Source organism: Globicephala melas, chromosome 13, assembly GCF_963455315.2.
Source record: "Globicephala melas chromosome 13, mGloMel1.2, whole genome shotgun sequence".
Taxonomy (NCBI): domain Eukaryota; kingdom Metazoa; phylum Chordata; class Mammalia; order Artiodactyla; family Delphinidae; genus Globicephala; species Globicephala melas.
In genome coordinates this window covers 28,785,288-28,805,299 of record NC_083326.1, presented here as the reverse complement: position 1 = coordinate 28,805,299, position 20,012 = coordinate 28,785,288, and positions in this window count along the sequence as shown.

Genomic DNA, 20,012 nt, shown 5'->3' with positions numbered 1-20,012 from the left:
GCAGAGGATCGATTTCATGAAGTTGCACTTTCGATAGAAGAAGGATCGGAGCGCAGGGGGGCAGTCACTCAGTTAGGCACAAGCAGGTGTAAAACATGGCAGGGTTATTGGGGAGGGGGGTGGCCTGCGGGGCCTGGAGTCTGGTTGAGGGGGAGTGTGTGTGGGGGAAGTCACAGTGACCCTGGGTTCCTGGCCGGGACGGGACCCTGGGGTGCCCTTGCTGTTCACCAGGAGACCAGGCGTGGGTGGGCGTGGGGCATCCGGCCGGTGAGAGAGCATGCAGGGTCTGCCGGGGGCCTTGGAAAGTGTGTTTGGGGGCCGATCGCACAGAAGTAGTTAAAGCTCTGGATCTGGACGGTGTCTCTTGGGGGAGAGCATGGAATTTGGGACGCAGAGCAGCACTGATGCCCCAGGGCAGACGGGGGTGTGGCCTGTGCTGGAGGGTGTGGCTGTGCTGAAGGGTGTGGCCTGTGCTGGAGGGTGTGGCCTGTGCTGAAGGGTGTGGCCTATGCTGGAGGGTGTGGCCTGTGCTGGAGGGTGTGGCCTATGCTGGAGGGTGTGGCCTATGCTGGGAGGTGGGGAGTCAGGAGGGGTAGCACGGGGAAGTGACGGAGCAGGGTTAGAACAAGGAGGCTGGCTCCCTGGTGTAACGGAGGAGAAGAGGCAAGGGGGTGAGGATGGAAAAGCAAGGCTGAATTTGACGGTGGGGCTGGAGGGCGGCTCCGGGGAGGAGCCGGGTGGGGAGGGGGGTCGGGGGCGTCGGGGGAGGCTGCCTGTCTAACTGGAGAGATCAGGTGTGTCTGAGAGCGGAGGGAAAGGCAGGAGGGACGAGGATATGGGAGACGGAGCAGGCCCGGGGCGGCTGAGGTCCTCAGAACAGGCCAGACGCTCGTGGGGCGTCGGTGCCCAGAGGCTGAACCTAAACTCACTGAAGAAGCGCGCGTCTGCCGCCTGGGGAGGGGGTGTCTGCCTGAGCGGGACACGGGGTCCTGCACCGATGCAGCCAGGCCTCCCCCGTCCGTCCTCAGCCGGAGGGACCGAGAGGGCCGGACCTCTCCGCGGGCGTCGCCTGCATTCCGCTTGTGCTCAGATGCGATTTCATAGGATGCTTTTCCTCTTAATCAGCCTCCAGACTCAGCGGCTCTCAGGTAACAGGGGCTCGTGTTCCCCGGGTGTGCAATCCAGGGTCCACCCGGACCGCATTCTCATGCGGCAGCACTGAGCTGAAGCGCTGGGTGGACCCCGCTCCGGGGCGTCCGTCCACCTGTCCTGGGAGAAGTGGGGCTGGCCTCTAGCCAGTAGCCAAGGAACTCTCCAGAATGAGGAGCCTGACTGTGGCCTGAGCTGCCTGGCACTCGTCCTGGTCGCTGTCCAGGTCACTGAGCTGTAAGAGGTCATGCTGTCAACCCCAGGACCCTCGTCTCTGAAGTGAGACCTGGGCCCCTTCACTGCCCAGCTCAGGCCCACCTCCTCATCCACCTGTGCCCAGAAGCTTCTCTGCTCCCACAGGGGCCGCTGGGGGCTAGGGAGGAGAGGGCTGCGGGTGTGCTTGGGTGTCTGAGGAGTGGAGACCCTGTTTCTCCAGCAGCTATTCCTTCTGGGAGGGGCAGCTTATTCACCCCACCCCCTCCTCCTAAACAAGCTGATCTATGGCTGAACACCTGGGGGCCCTTCCCACCCACTCACCTGTCCTGTGGGACCAGCCCCAGGTGAGCGCTCCGCCCTGGGTCAGGTGGGGCCTTTCCCATGGCTCCTTGTCCCGGTGTCTGAAGACACTGTACACGGTACGCGGTGTAAGGAGGCACGCGGTGAAGGGTGGCCACAGCCTGCTAAGCGGCCTCACTCCTGAGCCAGGGGAACCTGCGGCTTCATCTTTTTGCTTGAGGCCATGCACATCTCCACTGGGTTGACCTCTCCATTCTCTAAGCCCCGCAAGGCCTGCTACCTGGCAGCCATGCCCTCCAGGCCACAGTGCACGTGGCAGCCTGCGAGGGAGTGTCCTGGGTGCGGGGTCTGCTCCGCCGCGACCCAGTGGAGAAGCACACACCCTTCTTCCCTTCCAGGCCTGGGTGAAGCCACCGTGAGGGCGCCTGCAGCACTGAGGCTGGGAGGCCGGAAGGTGTTTCTCAACAAGAAAAGAACAGATTCTGCCGAAAATGTACCTACCGAGATAATTCAATTTCATCTGTAAAAACGTGGCTTTCTTCAGAAATCACCAGTGATATGATACAGCTAATTAAGGCATGCATGGCGTTAACAGTTTCATTAGAGGAGATAATATTGCACAAGAAAAATAAGAAATCATTATGATGAATGTCTCAACATTACATTACATGTTAATGAAGTGTAAATGATCTAATTATTTTTGAAAGAATACAGATTCGATTAAACTGTCGGAATTAAATTGGAAAGGACAGCCTATTGTACTTTTTATGTACAGACAAGTTAACGTTAATTAGGCACAATCTACAGGAACAAATGAGGCCCGACCCTCAGTGAACAATCACGGATCCATTGCTCAAGGCAGGTTTCATAAAGAATGATATTAGGGAAAAATTGTAAGTCAATTAAATACAGTGCTGCAGCAGTGGGAGGGAAAACGAGGAGAAGTCTCAGCTTCCCCTTTCATTCTGACTGGGTTTGTAGCAGAACAACTCTGCCAGTTTCGCTCCACCACTCATCTCATAAATTCCGATTCTGCCGATCAGAGCCAGCAACTGAGTTTCATCATATCTCCCTGAAATGCTGCCCAGAGGCGGCGTATCCTGGCTGGCAGCTTCCCGCCAAAGGCTCGGGCCTTCAAAGGTGACATTTTTGCCAACTGCCCCACTAGGGTCTCAGCGCAGGATGCGGGTGTGGTGCTGTCATTGTCACGATAACACATCACTGCTCGCAGCCGTTTCTTTTCTGGCTCACGGCTTGCTGAGCTGTGAGGTGACCATGTGAGTTCTCACCTCCATTGTCTGGTTCAAATCGATAGACTCAAAAAAAAAAAAAAGAAAAGAAAAAGAAAAAGGAAGAAGAAAGAAACCAAAGTAAAGCAGAAATCCGAAATCTGTGAAACTTCATCTATGCACTATCAACGGAAACCTCTCTTTTGGGAAAACAGTTTAAAGAACTGAACATTCTGCATCTAGAGTAACTTCCACCTTGTTTTACATTTTTGTAGATTCCAAATCTGAACCAAGATGAGTCCGTGTTCTTAATGGATGTGGCTGTTGGAAGCTAGAAGGGGTCCGGGTATTGGGACAGTTCTCGGACCTCAGTTTGTGCTGGCCAGCGTGATGCTCCAGACGCTGCAGCGGGCCACGGGGTGGCCAGCTGTGTCAGGGCGCTCCGGATACCACAGTTCGAGGCCGAGGCTGCCCCCAGGCCCACGAGGCAGGTTCCTCGGATCCTCCTGCCTAATATTCGCGCTTCATTATGGAGTTGTCCTATTTTACTAAAACCCAACACACAAAAATATGATTAAAACCCTCCAGATGAGTTAGAGGATGATTATGTGCAAAGAGTGTTTCCTGCGCCAAAGGATTTACTGCTGGGGTCCTGTTCATTCTTCCGGTTCATAAAAAATAGGGCACAGTTGGTGCCATAGCCCACGACTGTATTCATTTCATAAAACAAGGCATGTGACCACTCCCTCCCCTGCCTTTCTGTCGGGAGGATCCACCGGGGGCGGGAAGGGAAGGTGGCCTGCTCTTTGGCTGTGCAGGAACAAGGCTATTCCTTTTTACACCCAGCTCAAAACTTTAAGGTAATTATTAATAATTAGAATTGAGTGAAAAACCCATACCAAGTGAGTTATTCAATGTAATTTGCCGTTAACCATAGTTTCCTTTCTGAAACCTCAGGAATCAGAACAAGAGAGTCATACAGTCTTTTTGTTTTAATTTCTGGCAGCTGAAGGGACTAAGATTTAGAAAAACCCTATAGAGGGAACCACATGCTTAAGCATTACCAAAAATAAAAAAAGCACACACATCAACAACAACAAAAAGTCATTTGTAAAGTGCATGGAATTGGGGTTTTAAAATATATTTGGACTCTGTTCAACAGAATGTTCACAGAGGTGCTCACAGTAAGCTGGGTTTTTGTTTTAAAAATTCTTAGTATATGCTGACAAAATTTCATCCTCGAGAATATTCCTGGGAGAAAGCTGCCAGGGCTGTGGGGCCTTTGGTTCCTGGGACACTGATGACCGCTGGGTCCCAGGTGATGACCGCTGGGTCCCAGGTGATGACCACTGGGTCCCAGGCGATGACCGCTGGGTCCCAGGTGATGACTGCAGGTTGGCACCAGGTGAGGATGGCCCTGAAGAAGAGGCCATAGCAGCTGTGGTGCCTTTTGCTTGTGGTCACAGGGTCTGCAGCTGAGGGTCCAGGGCTTCAGCTGGGAACTCAGAGGGCGCAGAGGCTGGGGACCCAGGCGGCCCTGACACCACAAGCTGTGTGCCGAACTCATTTTCCTTCAGCTGAATTCCTTTTCCTTCAATGTGAGTCCGTCTGTACGCTGCCCGGTCCATGAATCTGAGTCGGGAACCCATTGCATCCCCTGTTTATTGGAGCCACCTGGAGCGGGAATTGCATACTTTCCTTCTATTCTTTGTGGATTGTACTTAGAAAATTAAATTCCCTGCACAGGAATATCTGTGAAAGATTAGAAAATGCTAGAAATCATATTTAAAATGACTATCTTCTGAGAAAAGAACTATTTGAAGACGAAATATGCTTTGAAGCAGTAATTAGTGAACACTGGTTGGAGTATATTACACAGTGACCATCTTTGCCTGTCTAGAGAGCATCATTCTAGAACCCTTATTTTAGAAATTGTATTAATTGAGCTTTGCAATCCAGGGTCATACCAATGGAAAACCCACGGAAGTAACTACCAAGCTGGCGAATAAACAATGCAATAGGGCTTCCCTGGTGGCGCAGTGGTTGAGAGTCCACCTGCCGATGCAGGGGACACGGGTTCGTGCCCCGGTCCGGGAGGATCCCACATGCCGCGGAGCGGCTGGGCCCATGAGCCATGGCCGCTGAGCCTGCGCGTCCGGAGCCTGTGCTCCGCAACGGGAGAGGCCACAACAGTGAGAGGCCCGCGTAGCGCAAAACAAAAACAAAAACAAAACAAAACAAATGCAATAGAACCACGTGTGCCAGGATAGATAATCTGTGTAGTAAAATGTAAAATACAGTATTTTGCCAGTAGCTAATAATGCATTGACAATTACTCTCTTGTTCCTCCCAGTGGATTCATAGTATAATCAATTTCAGGTAATGTTTATTAGGTTCATATCCTGTATATCAATGACTCAACTAGGTTTTGCAAATTTCTCACAGAGGAGAAAAATATAATATTCTATTCAGTAGTATTCAAAACAGTAAAATTCTGTTTAACTGACTTTCAAAGGCAGTGGGGGTCTTGGGGATAAGAAATACATCTTTGCATCCTTACCTTGGGGTACCATGTCCCGCATCACAGAGATCCAGACCCTTTAATTACAAACACCAGATTGAGCCAGGAGGTTACTGCAGCATAATCCTCAGATGAACACGCTAATGTCAGTGTTATTGACATGGTCACTCGGAAACTAATTGTAGAACACAGTTAGGGTGTCAGACATATTGTGCACTAATGCTACACGATGAAAGATTAATAACAGCAAAAAAGAAAAAGAAAATCTGTTACCGCCAAACTTCACAACCAGGTTGCCAAGATGGGAGTGGGGGACCCCGCAGGAGGAAGGGGGCTTGCCAGGCAGAGATGGCTTACAAAGAGAAGCCGTAATTTGTTTCCCTGGTTTTTTCCTGCATTATAGACATGCTTTTTTGTTCTGTTTAAATTGATTTTTCAATTTGATCTCAAGCCAGACTATATGTGACCTGATGAAGTCTCAGCCTTCCCGAGCCCGGATTTTAATCTCTTGTCTGGGGTAGTTAGCACAGCCCGCGTCTCATGCCTGGGCGCCGAGCGGACCAGCAGACTCTTCTGACCAGGGCTTTAAACAAGCCAATTAGGTGTCACCTGCTTGTGAACGTGGTGTCAAGGAGCAGGAAAAGCAGCAGCCCTGTCCCCAAACCCCATGGAGCCAGCAGAATCTCAGCCAAGCCAGCCCCCACCCTTCGCCTGTGACCTCGACCTTGCGGGCTGCGCCATTGGATTCTGCCCTCTGGGTGCAAACGGTCGGGAGCTGGAACTCAGCAGGTGCAAACAGTCAGATGTAGGCTTCCTGGAGCAGGGCTGGTGGAGAAATGATGCCGGACGTTTCCAGAGCAGACGCTGCGGAAGGGAGGCCTGGATCAGCTCAGCGATGGGAAGAGCACCTTCTAGACGCAGAGCTTGGCAGTAAAAGCCCCGTGAGCCCAGCTGTCGTGAGGGGTTCTGCTGCTTTAAAGGGTAGCTTAGATGGTAGATGTTGACCCCTCTTGATGTCATGGTGGTTGCAGATGGATGCAGATGCAGGTATTCAATGGGGAAAATATTGCATCAACCTTGCAAACAACCTTAGGTCAACGTGGATAACAAGAAAGCCTCACAAGCTCTGGGCTGCCCCTTGAGCTCTTTCCCTTCCCCGGAAGCCTGTGTTTTGCCAGGGTGTCCTCCCTTATGAACAAACATGCAGTATCTTTATCTTTTCCAAGGTGTTTGCCAGGCTTTTCCTGCTTACCTCTACCTCCTAGGTCTCTCTTTTCTGGAATCAGGCAGGGTAGCATCTGGAAAGGACTCTTACTCAGAGCTCATCTGTTTTGTGCCAGATGAGGCAGACCGTTAGCCCCCGTAATTCAGGGGGATTGGCTGTAACTACTGAACATTGAGACAGGATGGCATATATGGACAGCCTATTCCTCTTTCCTCTCAGAAATCACACAGGATGTTGAGAAACAGAAATACAAATGGCATCTTCTGTGAGATCAGAAGACACCTGCAACCCGAGGAATGACGGGTGAGGAAGGGCTGCCAAGTGTCATGAAGATAAAACTGGGTCCATGCATGGCGGCAGGTCTCAGGCAAGCCCAGCAGAGTTGAACCCACCTGGCAAGGTGTTGAGTTTGGAACAACAATAAGAAATAGGTGTAGGGGCTGCTGCTGACCTTCTCTGGACTAAGATGGGCTGGATGAGGTCTGGAAGGTGGGGGGGACAGGACTCATGCAAACCACACTGGCTGTAACTGTCTGCTGACGGAGTAGGTTAAGGGGGCTGCTCTGTATCCTGAGTAGCTCTTTAGCTGCCTATCTGTGAGAAGTGAGAGCCAAAATAACACACTCACAGACACATAGCCTTATTGCATAAGAATTTCTGTTACTCTGCAACACAGCCCTTGTCTTTCCTCTGCACAAATTTTCTGAAAATATTTGGTATAAAAAGAAAGAGGTAGCACTGGTTATATTTTAAAAAGACTATAAAAAGGAAAAAATAGAAAAAATGGCAAGTGAAGAATATTCATCAGAAAATAGTTTCATAATTGGTCTTGGCAATGATTTTTTGGGTATGACACCAAAAGCACAGACAACAAAGGCAAAAATAAACAAGAGGGATTGCATCAAACTAACAAGCTCTGCACAGCAAAAGAAACAATCACTGGAATGGGAGAAAGTATTTGCAAACCATATATCTGATAAGGGGTTAATATCGGAAATATATAAGGAATTCATACAACTCAATAACAACAAACAAACAAACAACCTCTCCAAACATAACAAAATAACCCAACTGAGAAACAGACAAAAGACCTTAATAAACTTTCTCCAGAGAAGATATACAAATGGCCAATAGGTACATGAAAAGGGACTTAACGTCTCTGATCATCGAGGAAATGCAAATCAAAACCACAAAGAGATACTACCTCACACCCATTAGAATATATATATATATATATATATATATATATATATAAAGAAACAGTTCAGATTATATACTCTGGTCATAATGCAATAAAGCTAGAAATTAATCACAAAATCATAACATATTATCCACAAAAATCATAAGATAAACAGACAAAAATCTCACTACCAAGAAAATTAAGATTAAAAAACAATTAAAAATAATTAAAAACAACTCAGGTAAAAAAGGGAATAAAAACTGAAATCTCAGAATCTCTCAGAAATAATGATTATAAAAATGATATGTTAGAACTGATGGGATATAGCTACAGCAGTGCTCAGAGGAAAATTCATAATCTTAAATAATTATACCATACAAATAAATAAGAAAGATTAAAGTAAATTAAGTACTCAACATAAAATTTAGAAAAATTAGCACCTATGTAAATGTTAGGAAAGCAAAAGGAATAAATTAAAGATAACGGTAGTGATCAATAAATTTTAAACCAGAAAATCAGTAAATATTTTCAAAGGTTGCTCTTTTGGAGAAAAAGTAAAAATGGTAAAAATGACTTATAATCTCTTCCCATCACCCTCACCAGCCCTGCTCCAGGAGAAGATGGACATATGGCTCGTAGAGAAAAGACGCAAAGACTCAGAATTCAACTGCTCAACTCCATGCAAATCAGTTTGACAGCTTGAATGAAATGTATGAACTTTCTAGAAATATGAATTACCAACACTGAGTCTAGAAGGTATAGAAAATATAAATGGACCAATTGATAGAGAAAACAGAGAGAAACAGAACAAATATGCCAGACCTGGTTTCACAGGAAATTCTCTTAAACCTTTAATGAATAGATGTTGGCAACACTACTTCGTTGTGTCATAGTGTGGGAACACAAGGTATACTCTCAGATTCTTTTCATGGATTAAAAATTGATAGCAAGGGGCTTCCCTGGTGGTGCAGTGGTTAAGAATCCGCCTGCCAATGCAGGGGACACGGGTTCGAGCCCTATTTCAGGAAGATCCCATATGCCGCGGAGCAACTAAGCCCGTGTGTCACAACCACGTGTGCCTAGAGCCCGTGCTCCGCAACAAGAGAAGCCACTGCAGTGAGAAGCCCGCGAACTGCAATGAAGAGTAGCCCCCACTCACCGCAACTAGAGAAAGCCTGGGCCCAGCAATCAGGACCTAACACAGCCAAAATAAATAAATAAAATAAATAAATTAAAAAGAAATTGATAGCAAAATCAGACAAAAATAGCAGAATAAAAGAAACCAGATCAAGTCTCACTTATAAAAAGCAACAAATATTCTCAACGAAATATTAGAAAACAGAGTCTAGTAGCATATTAAAAAATAATGTAACTTAACCAATGGAGATTTATTTCAGGAATCCAAAAATTCAACATGAGGGGCTCAATATTAACATATTTTTAACATTATTCACTACATTAATAAAAATCTCCGTAGGTGTTAAAAAAGCACTTGTTAATACATCTTTATAATATATATAACATCTACATAATACATAGCAACTTCCATACATGATTTAAAGCAGATGATTCTATATCTCTTTTATTGTGGGATCGGATACATATTTCGTTAGTGTGGGAACATAGGTTTTAAGTATGTGGCTCTGTGTGTAATGGGGAAACACGGGAAGCTTTCCCATTAAGGCAGGAACAGAGTGAGCCTGGGAAAGCAATTATCATCACTATTATTTAATACTCTGCTGGAGGCGTCAGCTAATACAATTAAATGAGACGAGGAGGCGAGTTCTGAAAATCTCAAAGAGTTAAAATTATCACCATTTTCACAAATACGATTGTTTACTTGATAAATCCAAGAAAATAGATTGAAAGATTACTGCAAATAAGAGAATTTTGTGAGGTGGTTAGGAATAAAATATATAGAAATTAATGCCGCTCGTATATACCAAAAACGCCCAGTTAGAATTATTGGAGGAAAGAGCCCATTTGAAGTTGCAACCATTAACATAAAAATACCAAGAGATAAACTTTAAAAATAAACTTGAAAAAAACCCTCAAAGTCTATATGTTTAAACATTTAAAACATAGTGTGGAATACAAAAGAAGAATCGAACAATGGAAAAGCATCTCTACTTGGGAAGAGTCATCGTAAGGAATTACCTCTTCCTAAACTATCCTACAAATTTAATGCAATCTTAGTAACAATCCCAACAGAACACACTGGGCAATTCCAAAATTATATTGAAAAATTAGCAGGGATACATGAAAAAATAAGTGCAATCTAGCACTGCTGGGTTTTCAATTTTACTGTTAGGTGGTGCTTGAATGATACTGGATAGTTAGGTGTTGTCAGTGGTATAGAAGAGAGCGTCCAGAAATAGTCTCAAGTCCACACTGCAATTTATTACATGATAAAGACAGAGAACTCAATAAGAGAGATTGGGACACTGGATAGCACTCCTTTAAAAATAAATTAATAAAATGGGACTCATACTTCATACCTCCCGCCAAAATAAATATCAAATGAACCAAAGATTTAAATTATAAATATAAAACTGTAAAAGTATTTAACATAAACTTTGTATTTTTCTCTCTGAATCTTGGGATGGGGAGGGTCTTTCTAAGTATGAAACCAAACCTGGAAGATATAAAAAAATAGATTAAGTAATTCGACTACATTAAAATCAAACATTTTTAATGACAAATATAACACACAACAAAATCACAGGACAAATGACAAATTAGGGAAAATATTTGTAATTCATATCACAGACACAAGGCTCATTTTCCTAGTTGGTGAAGTTCACCTACAAATAAACTAAAAAAGAAAAAAGAACAACCCAGTAGAAAAATGTATATGAAAGGTTTATATATAAGGAAATACAAATGGATCTTAGACTCAACCTCACTCATAATTAGAGAAATGCATTAAAACTACAGAGATTTTTTTCACCTATTAGATATGCAAAGACCAAAAATAATGGTAACATAATGGTTTGGCAAAAGAGTGTAGAGAAACAGGTGGGTTAATTCATTGTTGGTAATAATATAAATTGGTCCAATGTCTGTCAATAGCGATTTGGTAATGTCTAATGAAATTACAAATTTGCATGTATGTTGCATATACTTTGACCCATTGACTACATCATTTCAACATGTGTGAAATGGTGTACGTGGATATTCATTGTGTCATTTTTAATAGAAAAAGATGAAAACAGTAAAAATGTCCATGAAGAGGAGGCTTGAGAAATAATTCATAGTCCATCCATTTTTTGGAATACCCTCTCCAGGTGCTAAAAAAATCTCAATCAGCTCTACATGCCCTCGCAGGGGAAGATCGCCAAGAAAACAAAAAAGCCAAAATACACATGGCGCGCTGTGTTAACTATTTTAGGAGAAAAACCCTTTTACGCGTATTCTTGGGAGTATTATTCTCCATAAACTGGCCGCGGTGGCTTCTTCCAGCGAGGGGGCTGGGTGGGGAGAAAATTTACTTTCTGTACAGACCTGGTGGTATCATTTGATACTGTGAGCTTGTCAGTCCCGGGCAATAAAAATAAGTAATAACTGGGTTGTGTGGAGCTCAGTGGACAATTCTGCTCACTTCGGGGGTACTTAGTGGTTCCTGCTGTGCTTTCTCTGTGAATATTTGCTTGAAGGTGATGATGTTTGAGGCTGAAAGCAGATCTCTTAAGAGCCCTCTTTATTTTTATTTTTTTAGTTAGAAATATTTTGTTTTATTTAATTAATTTATTTATAAGAGCCCTCTTTAAAAGTTCCTTAAGCCAGCTGAGAAGAATGTGGACGTCTGTCAGGCATAATAGTTTCCCACAATGCACATGTCGCTAATAGCTGATTCATAGCTGTCGCCATCCTAGGGAGGTCTGAGTCCTGGCTGTGAGCTACTGAGTCACCTGCCACTACCACAAAGGGTTTTCCCAAGTGGTCTTAGAAACAACGGACTTTCAGCTCAGGGTTCTGTTACTTCCTTTTGTAAAGAAACGCGCAGGGTCGCTTGTCATCTGGCACGTTCTTCTGGGTGGCGGTCCCTTGCAGGCCACAGCCCATCAGCTCTCACCATCACCTCCACACCTTCAGCCGTAGGGGAGCTGCACGTCGTGGGGTCTGAATAGTCTCGTGACGTCTCCCTGAAAGTGAGGAGTGATTTCCCCATAAAGACAACTTTCAGAGGCAGATTCTGTTGATGTCTTGCTGTTGGTGTGGTTGAGAAGCAGGTCCACCTGGAGGTCTGTGATGCTGGTCATAGACTTTGATCAGTTTTGCAAGGTGGCTGGATGCGCTCACACCCAGACCTCTGGTGGAGCTGACGACACTGGGTCCCTTAGAGGCAGGGGCTCAGCCACGGGCACTGCTTGTTGTTGGCGCCAAGAGGAGGAGCCATTTGTATTGAGCGAAAAGCGAGAAAAAGAAACGATGGTTGATACTTATTGAGTTCATACCGTGTGCCACACAGCGTCTCAGCAGTTTATCTCATTCAGCTTTCACAACAAGTCACGTTTTACCGATGAAGACGCCGAGGCCTAGAGGGGTTGACAGTATGTGCAGACCCAGGTTAACATGAGTGAGAGCTGGATTCAAACCCAGAGCCACAGTCCTAACTGCCGGGGCCTCGGCCTCCAGCCGGGGTGAGTGTCTTTCACGCCCCTCACACGTGGGTCAAATGCCCAATAGGGGTATGGTCTCTGCCCTCGGAGGACAGGTGTGGTGTCCACGGCCTTACCTAAGTGTCAGGATTGGCACCCATGCTCCAGAGACGCCCCCCCCCCCACACACAGGATGTAACTGTTCAGAGACGCCTTTGATGAGATGCTGCTTCTCTGCCGGGCAGTCCGCGTCTGGCTGCCAGGGGGACCTGTGCGGTGGTCACGTCGCGACAGAGCGGCACCGCCTATTCCTTTGGAACAGGGTCCTCCCGGTTCGTTCCAGAGCCCTGGGTTTGTCGGCAGTGCCCACGGATGGCCTCCGAGGTGGGGCAGGTGAGCGGCGGGGGGCAGAGCAAGGAAGACCCCACGTCTTCCCCCATTTCAGCCAGGTCAGCGGCACTGGAGCTATGTTATGTATTAGAGCTCTGTTCAACTTTTCTTTAGGAAAAAAATGTTCTTTTTAACCAAGGTTCCAAAGTAATTTTGGGACCCGCTGCCTTAGAGAGACGGGTTTTCACAGCAGGCTCCCCGGGTCCTGGTCAAAGGCTCGGGAAAGCCGGTGGCAAGTGATGTCGAGGGGCATGCTGTGGTCGGCGGGTCGAAGGGACGAGGCTCCCCGCTGAGGCCCGGAGCCGGGGACGGGGGGCGTGGAGGTGGGTGGGACGGGGGCCTGCCACGCTGCAGAGGAGCTGTGGCTGGAGCAGCCCTGCCTCTCTCGGGGCGCTGCAGCGGAGGCATCGCCGCATCGCTCGTGGCGGATGGAGATGTCCACGTTCCAATCCCTGCGGCCGTGGCTGTGTCACCGCACGTGTTGGAGATGGAGGATGACCCTGGGCCGTCCAGGCAGGAGCAGTGTCATCACAAGGGTCATCACGGGGGGGAGGGAGCAGGGTCGCCGGGGTGCAGGCCCAGGAGCCACGGAACCGGCCCTGGAAGCCGAGAAGGGAGCAGAGCCTCTGCAAGGCGCTCTCCCGGTGCCGCCTTGGATCCGGCCCAGTGGGCCTGGCTTGGACTCGGCCTCCGGGCCTCTAAGAGGATGTGTGTGTGGTTCTCAGCCTTTTGCTGGGTCAGTTATTGCAGCAGGAGTGGGAAAGTAACCGACGCCTCAGGGCCGAACCCGACCCTTGGTTCTGGGGGGCGACCCGTCCCCCCAGGGTGCACGCTGACGCCCTTCAGGCGGGATCCCGGGGCTTGGGGGGTCGGGGAGCGCAGGGCTGCGGCTGCCCAGTTCTGTCCCGACTGTGATGCTCAGAAGGTTTGGTGAAGAGGCCTCAGACCGCTGCCAGGTTCTGCTGATCATCGACTCGCTCGGAGCGCTCGCGGGAAGGAGAGACACGCTGCTGCGTCCGCGCCAGGGCTGAGTCCTCGGAACGTGATACAGGCTTTGACTTTGCTGTCCTCTGCGTGGCTGAGGTGGTGGGCGGCCTTCAGGCGGCGGGCAGCCAGTTTCCCGCGTCCTGCTGACCGTCCACACCAGGGCCCGCGCCCGCGGCAGCACCTCTCTCTCCTCAAGGACAGAGATGCTCTTCCCCAGGTGAGGGACCCTGCCTGGCACCCACGGCGGGGACCCTCTGACTACCACACTGTGGCCTGTGTGAGGGGTGAGGGTGAGGGTCCTCCGTCTGCGAGGTGCTGATGCCTGAGGGGCGGCGTGATGTCGGTGACGCTTGGGTGACGCGGGCGGTGAGTGGCCTTGTCACGGGGAGGGTCCGTGCTCCTGGCTCCCATGTGCACTTCTGAGACCCAAAGAAACGTGAGCAGCAGATGCCCAGGACTGAAGCTAAGGGCATCAGCTTCTTCAGTGTGGACAGAAAGGCCACTTGGGGCACCAAGTGTTTTGCTAGATGCTAGGAAGGAGGAGAAACGGTTCTTGAAAGTGGATTTGAACTTCTTTCCCTCGTTAAGGTTTTCCTACAGAATCCGATCCGTGGAACAGAAAAGTGGATTTTGTGGGTTGACATCTCAGACCTTTGCAGCATTTGCGGTACGGTTATCCCCCCCTTCTTTCTGGCCTTTCAGCCCTCCACACAGCTGGAGGCCACCTGGGCTTCTGCGGGGCTGTTCTGTGGACTCAGATGAAGGTGAGGGAGGGGTTCGCCTGCTCAGGGCTGGTTCGTATGAGACTCAGGAGCACGTGGACTTGAATACGGTGCAAATAGCAGCCCCGCCCACACCCCAAAGCCCCACCTCCAGGAGGAGACGCCCAGCAGGCACCACTGATTTTACCTTCTTAGTTTCTCACTGACATTCCCAGAGGACAGTGACCTTGGCCTCTGTTTTGGAGGTGTTCGTGCCACGCGTGCCTTAAACCAGCACAAGACGCATTGTCACATCCTTTACGGTGACTCTGGCCAAGCCCTCTGCTCCTTCACAGAAGACAATTTTACCTTTCAGGCGTGGAAGCTGTCCCCTCACTGCAGTCCCAGATGGGACGGTGGTTTTCCTTTCCGTCGTCTGTGTGAGGGGAGCCGCTTTATCATGCTGTCTTCGGGACCATCCCCAGAGACCCCGGTGTGGATCCCAGGTATTGTATCTGCCTTTCTGGGCTGGTAACGGGAGACGTCTGGACGGCTTCCAGGGCAGGATCCCGCTGGGTCCAGAGCTGGCCATTTTCTGGGGAGGCTCTGGCGCCTTTAATACAAGCCCACAAAGCGCCCCACGTTGTGCCCCGCTTTATCTGACTGGCACGTCTCCTCACTACGGGACAGTGGCTTGTGGGAGGTGTGGAGACGGGCCTCTTCTGGGTGACCCCAGGGGGACCGAATCGCCGAAGTACGTGGTGACAAACTTGGAAGACCTTGAGGTCAAACCCCAAATCTACCCCTTTGGAGACCTCGGCCAGGCTCTCTGGTCCAGGTCCGACGGGTGGGTGGGGGCCTTTCAGAGTGTGGAAGAGGGGTCAGTGAGACGAGGGCTTTGTGAGCCATGAGCTGCTCTTTGCCAAATTGCAAAGTATTGTTATTATCACTGCTGTGGTTGTCACTGCAATTATTTTGTCCGAGTCCTTTGACATGATGCACTCGTGTAACCTGGCATCACACCTAGGCCTGTCGTGATGTTCACTTGGACTTTCTTCTCCTGGTCTGGGAGGCAGAGATCAGCCCATCCAGCTCTGTTCTGAGCTCACGCTGTGACCGCTGGCAAAGCACTTGACTTCTCATTTGTGACGTGAGTTTTGACAAGAGTATCGTCAGTATTCTCACCAGAGCTGAGATTCTGTGTTTTCAACGACCCTGTAGGTGCTGAAGTTCAGGGACAGATGCAGAACTGAGCCGACAGCCCAGACCCACAAAGTACTACCCTGTGACCCCGGACAAGCCGTCCTGTGGCGGTGGTGTGCTGGGGCCAAGGGCTCCGTGGGCTCCTGACAGCCCACCGTAAAGTGTTCAGACTGAGACCCCGGAGAGCAAGGTGGGCACCCTGGGACCAGAGGCACAGAGGACGTAGGCTCCTCTGGGTGACTGAGGAACAGGTCGCGTGTGATGGCAGGTGCCCCCGAAGTCTGTAAATATATAATATGTGGTTGTTCACGCACACACTGTGTGATATACTGCAGTTACGTGTAATTTTTAATTAAGTTGTATTGGAGTACAGTTGCTTTACAATGTTGTGTTAGTGTCTGCTGTACAGCAAGGTGAATCAGCTATACATACACATGTATCCAGTCTGTTTTAGATCTCCTTCCCATTTAGGTCAGTTCCCTGTGCTCTACGGTAGGTCCTTGTTGGTTATCTATTGTATATAGTCGTGTGTATGTGTTAATCCCAATCTCCCAATTCATGCCACCCCCCAGTTACATGCAATTTTATACACACATGTATTTTTGCCCCTAAGGACTCTCCTGTGACAGGTGCACTGTAAATGGCTCGCACCTGGGGAGGCTGGTCCTGGGCTGGTCTCTCTCCTGCGGCCCCGGGAGCTACACCAGCCTGAGAGTCTCCACTCTCCCCCTGCAAGAGAGCTTCAGCTCGAAGACGCTGCCAGTCTTTGATGCAGAGTTGCCCCCACGCTCGAGCCTCAAATAAGTTAGCAAGGCTTTGCGTTCGGGTGATCGGACCCTGGGCGCAGCACAGTCCTGCCTCCTCTGCGTCCAGCTTGTGTTACCTGCCAGTGAAGGAGGTGAACTGGAGTCTTCCTCTCAGTTTGGCCGATGAAAATATCATGAGGCTATAAGGAAATGCCCCAGGGCAGGACCTGCGAGAGCCGGTGATCACCTGCCCCCTGCTCCCAGGGGTGGAGCTTGGCTGCCCTTCTTGGCTGTGTCCTCAGAAAGACTTTCATTTGGGGAATAAAGGGTCTGAGGTCTTTGTATTACGATTTCTAGCTGAGGCTGGCCTGGTAAATGGGATCAGGGAGCTGGGATTCAGGGTGGCATGAACTCGAGTGGGTCTGAGTGAAGCAGACTCCTTTGGGCAGTGTCTCGCTGTGCGTCCAGGTTAGAGGCGGGTCCCACTTAGGTGTGGAGGGAAGACCCCCACCTGCTATCAGGGACCCTGCGTGGGACTTCACCGCCCTGACCTTGGATGGGGACTGGCCCTCAGGGAGCCGGGTTTCCTTACCCGTCACTCGCCATGGGGAGGTCGGGCTGTGAGGTTTGGTCCTGAGTCTGGGATGCTGTGTGTGCCCTGGACTGGGAGCACAGTCTCCCAATCTGATGGCTAAGAATGTGTCTCCTGGATGGACACGCTCAGTAACAGCGACACACCTCGCTGATGGTCCGTCTCAGTGTGCGGCTCACGCGCTGTGGGCTGGCACCTGAATTAGACGTTGTGGAGCCGGTCAGGCCGTGGGCTGCATGGGAGCCCAGGGCTAAGGTCTCGAGCACTCGCTAAGCCGTAATTTTATGTAGCATCACGATAGCCCTAAGGGAGACAGGAGGCCTTTCCCCATTGTAGAGGTGAGGACTGAGGCCCAGAGAGGTCGAGCAGAGCGAGGGGTGGGCAGGAAGGGTCTCCCGAGGGAGGGACGTGTGGGGCTGGGAACACATTTGCATCCCTGAGGGAAGCGGGCAGCCTGCTTGTGAGTTAAGGCTGGACCATTGGGATGGAGTGTGAAGGGGGTGGAGTGGATGCAGGGGGGCAGTTAGGAGATTGAGGCAAAAACTTCCATTTCCGGGTGCACGATATTCAGTAGCCTGCACACCAAGCTTCCTGGTCAGACCCTACGCGGAGCACAGCGTGTTGCATATTGAACTCCCTGTGTGTAAAACCCATAAAAGTGCCCAGTTCTGCGTACCACCGAAGTGCTGTCCCTGCTCCGATGGAAGCGGGTAGAGCAGGCGTCCCTCTCAGCCCTGACACCACAGCACGTGGACTGGACCTTCTGGCTTAGCCCCGGACCTTGGTGTTCCTCCTTTAGCAATAGCATCGATGAAAAGAGCTCAGAACACCTTAGATCTTTTGAAAAATTTCATCAAGAGTATTGCATCTAAGAAAAAAAAAAGGCTCTGGGCTTCCCTAGTGGTGCAGTGGTTGAGAGTCCGCCTGCTGATGCAGGGGACACGGGTTCGTGCCCCGGTCCGGGAGGATCCCACATGCCGCGGAGCGGCTGGGCCCGTGAGCCATGGCCGCTGAGCCTGCACGTCCGGAGCCTGTGCTCCGCAACGGGAGAGGCCACAATAGTGAGAGGTCCGCGTACCGCAAAAAAAAAAAAAATGTTTTGGGGATGGAAGGTGGTGACGGCTGCACGACAAGGCTGAACTGTATGCTTAAAAATGGTTAAAATGGTAAATTTTGTCATGTATATTTTTCTATGATTAAAAATAAAGGGAAAAAGCAACAAACAGAAACCACATCCTGGGCTGCCCTCCTAAAATAATTGAATTGTAAATAGCATTTAATGGCAGATCCTTATAACTACAGAATTTGGGGTGTGGAGGTGTCCCGGCCGGTGGTCTACACACACTGCACTCACGGTCCGTTTTCTGCCGTCTGTACTGGGATGTGCAGCCTGGCTGATGAGACCAGAGTTTTCCTGGACCAGCTCTAACTGGCCTTCACCATTTGCCAAAAAGAAAAAAAAAAGCTGCACTTAAAGACCTCTTGTAGGTGTTTTGCTAGAATGGACAATTTCAGGAAGCGTGGTGACAGCGTGTAGAAAAGGTCCAAGTCTTTGCTGGATTTATGGGGTGAGGAGAGGGCGCTGCGGTGGATGTGGCAGAATGAGGAGTTGATCGCCGTGGCCTCAGGGTAGGACTGCTCTCAAGGTGCCTGTTTTGTGGCCTCTGCAGAATGTCTCCACAGTGTCCCTCAACCGGCCAGAGCTGCCTTATGAATGGGGTGTGGGTGGAATGCAAGAGAGACAACAGCCTACACGGCCACGCATAGGGGTCGTGTGCTTTTCTGTAGGGCCGTCTTAGGAATTTTCATTTTTAAAAAAGCTCGGTTTTCTGGTGATTCTCAGGGAAACCACAGTTGCATTATGCGTGTCCTAAGCTAGCCATCTCGCCGTGCAAAGACCTCATCAATGAAGAAACAGATTCCTTTCCCGGGATGACTTATCACGCTGTAATCTGATAACCACAGTGGCAGTAGGTCAAACTGTCGGCCAGGACAAAGTACCGGAGAGGCTGGATTGGGCACTGATCGTCAGGGAACGTGCGGCTGGTTTCCTAGGAACTTCGCACCCTGGGGGCTGGGGGCTCATTGCAAATTCGGTCTAGTGTTAGAAATATAATTCCATAGGCCGGTGGAGCTCAAAGGCACCCCAAGCAAGAATTAGTCTGGATGGAGAAAGCAAAAGGGGGCGTGGGGAAAGTGGCGTTGCCGTCTTGGGGAGAGGGTGGATGCCCGTGCTCCCGCATCCCCTTCCTGAGAAGGCACCTGCCTGGTCCTGGAGGAGCCAAGGGCCTGCTCTTGGATTTGTGTCCCCACAGCGCACTTGCAGAGAGTATAATAATCAAGAGCTAGAGGTCCTTCTTGGCGGGGGGCGGGGCATCATTGTGATGCTAAAACTGATTAAATAAAATTAAAAAATGCTTTCCTGTTCTTACCTTGGTCACGTGCTCGCCGTGCCAGGTAAACACAGGAGCTGTGCTCGTTAAACAAACTTTAGCAAAGACCACATTGAAGCAGCGTGAAGCAGCTGCAGAGGGCATGAAACCCCTCCGGGCCCTCTCCTCGGCCTGGAGCCAGCGGCCCAGCAGCCTTCACCCCTGCGCTGCCTGGACCTTCGGTGTGTCTGCGGCTTCACCCACCCAGCCTGAGGCTTACTTTCCTCCCCTCTGGCTGGAGAGGCTGGAGTACACGTTTTCCCCCCCCATCCCCGAGGAGTGTCGTGAGACCTGTTAGCAACTTTTGTCCTGCTCCTTTTTTTAAGAACAGCTTCAGAGACGTAATTCACATGCCACACGATTCACCCATTTGAAGTGTATGATTCAGTGCCCAGCTCTAGTTGGTTCCTCTCTCTTCTTTTTCTAGTTTCCTTTGGACCAAACAGGTAATTTTTAATCATTCTACTTTATCTCCTTTTAGCTAATCAGCTATAACTTTATTTTTGCTTATTTTAGTATTAGCTTTTGGGTTTATGACAT